We start from the raw sequence: 7,050 nt of genomic DNA, 5'->3' as shown, positions 1-7,050 counted from the left end.
TGTCTCTTTTGAACCAGACATTCTCATCTTCATTGCTACCCATTTCTTCTTTTTTCTTTTACATTGTTCACTCCATCCAGAACACACTCATCTTCAAAATCCTAACTACGCTTTAAGACTTACATCAGATAACTGAATAAAGCATAAAGCCTTTCCCAAGTTTTCCTAAAAAAAAAAAAAAAAAAAAAAAAAAAAAAAAAAAAGAATGTTTTTTGAACTCTCTTAACATTCTATTTGTCTTTCTCTGACTTTTTAAAAAAATTGAACCCAGGGCCTTGTGCATGCTGAATAAACACTCTTATATTCTCAGTCCCTTGTACTTCTCAATTGACCCTCTTTTTGGAAGTAAATATTTTGAACACCAGGCATTGTGCCTTCTTTACTTTTAAAAATATCCATCCCCACTGCTAATAGGCCAGGCCTAGTTCTTTGTATGTGGTACTTGTTCAATATATTTTTCTTACAGGATTTATGAATATGCCATATTTAGTTTGAATTGGCAAATTAAAATTATCCTACCACATATCATAGTTATGCAAATGGTAAAGAATAGCTTGGAACTGAAGACTTGTGTGACAGAGAGGAAGGAGTCTAGTGGGGAAAACTGCAGGAGATGAGAATGAACACAAAGACATAGGCCAGAGCAGGCAGAGCCTATTGGCCTCTCAAGTACTGTGGTTTTTATTCTGGTGAGATGGCAGCCATTAGAGAGTAGGGTAGAAGAGTTTTGTGTTAAGAACTTTTAAGGATCTCGGGTTTGCTCTACTAGTGAATATATTGAAAAAGGAGACAAGGGCTAACGTGGGTAAACCAGTTAGAAATCTATCACAGTAATGTAGGCAAGACAAACAGCAACATGGACCAGAATAATAGTAATGGAAATGACCAGAAGTGATTGATTCTGGGTATATAAAGAGAAAGAGTTGTCTCAATTCCCTATACTCAGGCAGGAAATGAGCAAATTAGAGAGTTCAAAGGAATTGATTCAAAATAGCTCATGTACAGTATTCCTATTTTTAAAATAAGTTCTAATACCAAAGAATTTTATTAACATGTAGGAACTCACTTCCTTCTACCTGAGTGGCAAGATGGGGAAAGTCCGCAGTATTAATCTGCTTCTGGTAGAGCCGATGTGGGCTTTGAAGTTCTGTAGACCCACGTGCATCCTTCTGCTTTTACCTACTACCTGTGTGACTCAGGTGAGCAATACCAATACTCTTTGTTTTCATGTGTAGGAGAGGTATGGTAATAAAATAAAATAAAATAATGTGCATAAAGAGGCCAGCATAGTGCCTGACACAGAGTAAGCACACACTCAAGTCAGCTTCCTTCCCTTTTCCCTCTCAGTGTAGACCTCTACCTCTGCCTAGGAATCCTTCCCATGTACACAGTGGAAAACTGAAATCTTAAATGTAATCCTTGTTGTTTCTATAATTATAGAAAATTCATTTCAGAAACAGGATAATGGAAAATAAATACTTTCCTAGGAAAAATGTTAATACTTTCTTAGAAAAAATGTTCAAGTCTGTTGTATGGAAATGAAGGGAGACCCTCATTGCTATACAAAATTACATATAAGAGGTTGTGAGGGGAATGGGAAAATAAACAAGGAGAGAAATGAATTACAGTAGATGGGGTAGAGAGAGAAGATGGGAGGGAAGGGGAGGGGGGATAGTAGGGGATAGGAAAGGTAGCAGAATACAACAGTTACTAATAGGGCATTATGTAAAATTGTGGATGTGTAACTGACGTGATTCTGCAATCTGCATTTGGGGTAAAAATTGGGAGTTCATAACCCACTTCAATCTAATGTATGAAATATGATATGTCAAGAGCTTTGTTGTTGTGAACAACCAATAAAAAAAAGAGAAAAAAATAAAAATGTTCAAGTCTGATATGAATTATCCTATCTAGTTTATTGTTGAAACTAATATTTTTATCTATTATTTTAAATGAATAAGCCTCTTTCGTTAGAGACTTAAAAGTATAAGTTTATTGTGTTAGAGACTTGGAAGTGGAGTTGTCTTCCAAAAATGTCATTGGGTTTCACTAAATATCTTCCTCTTAGATAAAGATTCTTTTCCTGCATAGTAAGATTTCATAAAGGTGAAAGAAAGTATAAGGAACTTGTGGGACATTTGCAAAGTTAGGCTAGGTCATTTTATATTCTGGGAAAAAAATCAAGAAAATATGCCACTCAATCACTTAAAAAAAGTCTAACCATATAATATACAAACCTCAACAATTTCCTCTTACATTTATGTACTCACCACATTTAGATCTCTCCCTTCCTCTCCCTTCCCCTCTACTCATACATTAGCAAGCTCTGAGGGAGTATAACTTGTATATCCCAAGGTCATTTTATTTGGCTCAGGTGGTTTTTAGAAGGTCATGCTAGAATAGCTGCTTGTTCTACACTTTTCAAAAGTTCCTGTGAGATAGTTATGTTAATCTTATACCTAGATTTTTAAAAAAATAGTGGATTAGAAATTAATTCATCTAGTCATTACTCTCTGTAAAAACTAAAAAAAAAAAAGTGTTAGTTTTCCCAGTTACTAATTTTTGGATTGCCCACAACTTGGTCCTTTCTTGTGTCCATTTCCTACTGTGACGATGCTTCCCTCTGCAGCCAGGAGTATCTGCTAGTTACAGGGTGCACGTGACTCACCTGCTCCTTCCTTTGAGTCACTCTCCTGACCATATCCTAGCCTGAATTTTTTCCGGATGATGTCTCTTCTTCATGCTATTTCCTTTCTTATTTCAAAATACTCCTTAAAACTACATGTGACCTTCCTGGTCTAGACTGCCCTGAATAATTCCAATAAGCTCCAAGAAAGCAGGCATTTATTAAAAGTGATGTCATTAGGTCTTTTATCATTAGAAATAGATGATGTTTCTAGCACAGAATTCGGAGCTGGGATGCATTTTAGAGATTATTCAGTGTGATCTCTTTATTTTCCAGATGAAGAGGACCGAGGTCCACAGATCTTACCTCACTTAGGATTGGAAGTCCAGTTTCCTGACTCCTACTTCAGTGTTCTTCCTACCACCCCATAATCTGTTTTGTAGTTATCTCCCTTCCCCAGTACAATTATTTTAATCTAGTTATTAGCACAGTCTAATTAGCTGTGTGATAATATTAGAGAGTCTTTCTTACATCACTTAATAGCTTTTAATATTTGGAAGTCACTTAACCTCTTTGGGTCTTAATTTCTTTAGTTGTGAAACAGGTATAGTGAGAGTAGCTACATCACGGGGTCATTATGAGTACTCACTGAAATGATCTATGCACATGGCATGTAATAATAAATATTAGTGGTGATATTGATGATGATGAATATTGTGGTGAGCACAAAATAACACTTGAACTGGGTTTGTCCTTTGGTTGGTCTACTAGTTCTTCTGCCTTCCTTAAACTTGCTCTTTCTTCTGAGGCTCTCACAAAGGGCAATTTGCATCTTTACTGTAGCTTATGGCATGAGGTTCAGAACAAAGGAAGCTGAGAATATTAGGATTAGCCACAGAGGCAGTGAATAGGTATGGACCACTTGACAGAGATGATGTTAGAAAAATGAGTGAAACTTAATTCTTGCCTTCAGAGAATAAGAAATTTAGTCAGAAAGTCAGATCTAAAACCCAGGAACAAAGTATAATTAAGTACCCAGACTTTCAGTGACTTGAAGTGCAGCATCTGGTTGGAAAAAGAGCTAAGCCTGGACTTGATTGATCAGGGAAGATTTCTGGTGACAAGGGACTTGAGACAAGACCTGGAGTCTCACATGATATAGGGTGCTGTTTTGGTTTAGCTATGAGGTGTTCCCCAAAAGCTGATGTGTGAGACAATGCAAGAAAGTTTAGAGGTGAAGTGAATGGCTTATGAGAGCCTTAACATAATCAGTGTGTTAATCCACTGATAGGGGTTAACTGGATGGTAACCGTAGGCAGGTAGGGTATGACTGGAGGGGTGGGTCACTAGGGTCATGCTTTTGGGATCTATATTTTGTCTGTGGTGAGGGGAGTCTCTCTATCTCTCTCTCTGCTTCCTTGTCCCATGTTCTGACCTGCTCTCCTTACCACACTCTTCTGTCATGATGTTCTACCTCACCTCAAGCCCAAAGCAATGGAGTTGGCCATCTATGGACTGAGACCTCTGAAAGCATGAGCCTCAAGTAAACTTTTTCTCCTCTAAAATTGTTATTTTCAGGTCTTTCATTATAGCCATGAAAAAGATGACTAAAACAGGTACATATATCAGTGTGGGGATACTTGGTAGAATGCTCTGGGAACACAAAGGAGCATAGTATTATCATTCCTTTTTAATTTACTGTAATGCAAAGCTTTGGCTCCTTCTCAGATTCTTCCTTCCCTTGGATATGTTTATCCAATCAGCTACTCAGTCCTTCCCTTCAACATTTTTTCTCCCTTCTATGTCCACTACTATTTCCTCCATTCAGATTCTAATTCTTCTTGCCTAAAGAGATGCTCAAATAGCCTCTGGTCAGTTTAATTCTTCCTGGCTTATGTCCACTCTTAGTACCCTTATCAGAGGCATCTTCCTAAAACATAGCACTGATGAGAATAATAACAGTTGCAGCACCTTGAACACCTAGTTAATCTCTACAGCCACCCAGGGCTAGTGTTATTTTCCCTTCTTATATAAGAAGGGTTCAGACTGAGAGTAGTTAAACAATTATCCCAAAGTTACCCAACTGATGAAAGTTGGATCCAGAATTGAAGCCTACCACATTCTGATTCCAAGGATCCATGCATTGCTCTGAACTATATTGCCTTCATTACTTCAAATCAACCAAACACTGAAAATCCATGACTTGTTTATGGCCCCCTTTTATCTGGAGTCCTGCACTCTCATCACTGAACAAAACTCAGGTCCTTTCCCAGATTATACCCCACATGTACATGTGTGAAACACACACACATATGTGGACCAATCAGACATTTCATTAATTTAGGAAGATTTGAAGAGTTATCAGGAGCTTCACAAGAGTGCCAACTTATGACTTTTTTTGCTCTGTCTCATGTGTCAACCTTAAGTGCTTACCTATACCAATCTTGATTCTAGTATCAACAAAAATTCTCCTTTATCCTTCACAGGGCAGTGTTCTCCAAACTCAGGCCACAGAGTGGCCTATGCTTTGACCCCAAGAGGAATGTTGGTAAATAGCCTTTTCTTCCTCTTTCTACATCAGGAATAACAAACCACTCTAAAACCCCGAGGTTATTTGTTTTGAAGATAGAGTTTTAAGTGGAAAGAAAGTTCATACTTTGGTCTAAAATACAGTCACTTCCTGTATTCTGGGAGCTGAACCTTTGATTAGTTTATTTGAAAACCTCAATAGGGAATATGCTAGGGGATATGCCCTCGAACTGCTTAGTCATGTGGGGGATAGACATGCCCACAGATAATAAATAACACTACAGCTGACATGTTCTACATTAGGATAAACACAGAGCAGATATGCTTAAACTAATTTGAGAGATCAGACTTTCTGGAGAAAGTGGGATTCAAGTTGAGCTTGAAAGATACCTAGAAGTTATACAAATATAGAAGGGGAGTAAGTACATCTAAGATGGAACAGTACAAAGGCAAGGAGGAGTGAAATAATATTTGCATTAAAAAAGGACAATTCGGGGCTGGGGATGTGGCTCAAGCGGTAGCGTGCTCGCCTGGCATGGTGCGGCCCTGGTTCAATCCTCAGCACCACATACAAACAAAGATGTTATGTCTGCCGAAAACTAAAAAATAAATATTAAAATTCTCTCTTTCTCTCTCTCTCTTAAAAAAAAAAGGAGCAATTCACTGTTTAAAAGAACAGGAAGACATGAGTGGAGAATTTGGAAGGTGTCAGGTCTTGGAGGCCCTTGTTTGCCATGTCAAGCGGCTTGGACAGTGTCCTGGAGGTAATGGAGAGACAGTGAAGCATTCTAAGCCAGGGCAATGGTATGTTCAGATTTGTCATTGGGATCACATTCAGTCAGGGTCTCTGAGGTGAAGGACAGATTTGAGACTGGTGGAGAGATCTGGAGACTGATGCAGTCAGGCAGATTGCGATGGGCTTCAGACTTAGGTTTGAAGCAGAGAAATGTCGAGGAAATTTCTACTGGCAGGTCTAAGTAATAGGATGGATGGCGGGGGTGGGCTGAAAAGGACAAGGTCATGGTGACTGGAGGTGCCTGTGTTTGCTGGGGCCTGTCTGGTGCTCATCACTGATATGAAGATAATGAGTATAGTTTTAGATGTGCTAAGTCTCAGTTGCCCTTGAATGCTCAAATGGAGAAATGGTAATTATTCACTCTCTCACTTCCTTAAGCCCTTTACTAAAATATCAACTTCACTAAGGCCTTCTCTGCACACCACTCACCCAGGAATGACATCCCTGCCTCCTGTGCATGCGGTTTTCTCTATATTACCACCCAGTTACATTTCTAAAATTAATTTTTTGTTTTAACTAGTTGTACATGGCAGTAGAATGCACTTATGCACTTTGATATATCATACATTATATATAATTTCTCATTTTTATGATTGTACATGTTGTAGAATCACATTCGTCATGTAGTCATATATGTATATAAGGAGATAATGTCTATTTCATTCTACTATCCTTTATATCCCCATATTCCCACTTCTCCCTTCACTCTTCTCTACCTAATCTAAAGTAACTCTATTCTTCCCTATTTCCCCCAACTCTTATTGTGAATTAGCATCTGCGTATCAGAGAAAACATTCAGGCTTTGGTTTTTTGGGATTGGCTTACTTCGCTTAAATGATATTCTCCAACTTCATCCATTTACCTACAAATCCCATCATTGCATTCTTCTTTAAAGCTGAGTAATATTCCATTGAACATATATACCATATTTTCTTTATCCATTCATCGATTGAAGGTCACCTAGGTTGGTTCCATAGTTTAGCTATTGTGAATTGAGCTGCTATAAACATTGACATGGCTGCATCACTGTATTATGCTGATTTTGAGACTTTTGGGTATAAACTGAGGAGTGGGATCACTGATCAAATGGTGGTTTCAT

At 38.2% G+C, this 7,050-nt stretch overlaps 1 pseudogene; it reads left to right on the top strand.

Moving 5' to 3' along the window:
* Positions 1–1,088: 1,088 nt before the first annotated feature.
* LOC113185386 (S-phase kinase-associated protein 1 pseudogene) overlaps positions 1,089–7,050 on the top strand; it is a 30,161-nt pseudogene continuing 24,199 nt past the window's right edge.

Source organism: Urocitellus parryii, chromosome 4, assembly GCF_045843805.1.
Source record: "Urocitellus parryii isolate mUroPar1 chromosome 4, mUroPar1.hap1, whole genome shotgun sequence".
NCBI lineage: Eukaryota > Metazoa > Chordata > Mammalia > Rodentia > Sciuridae > Urocitellus > Urocitellus parryii.
This window is presented reverse-complemented; position numbering and strand designations above follow the sequence as displayed.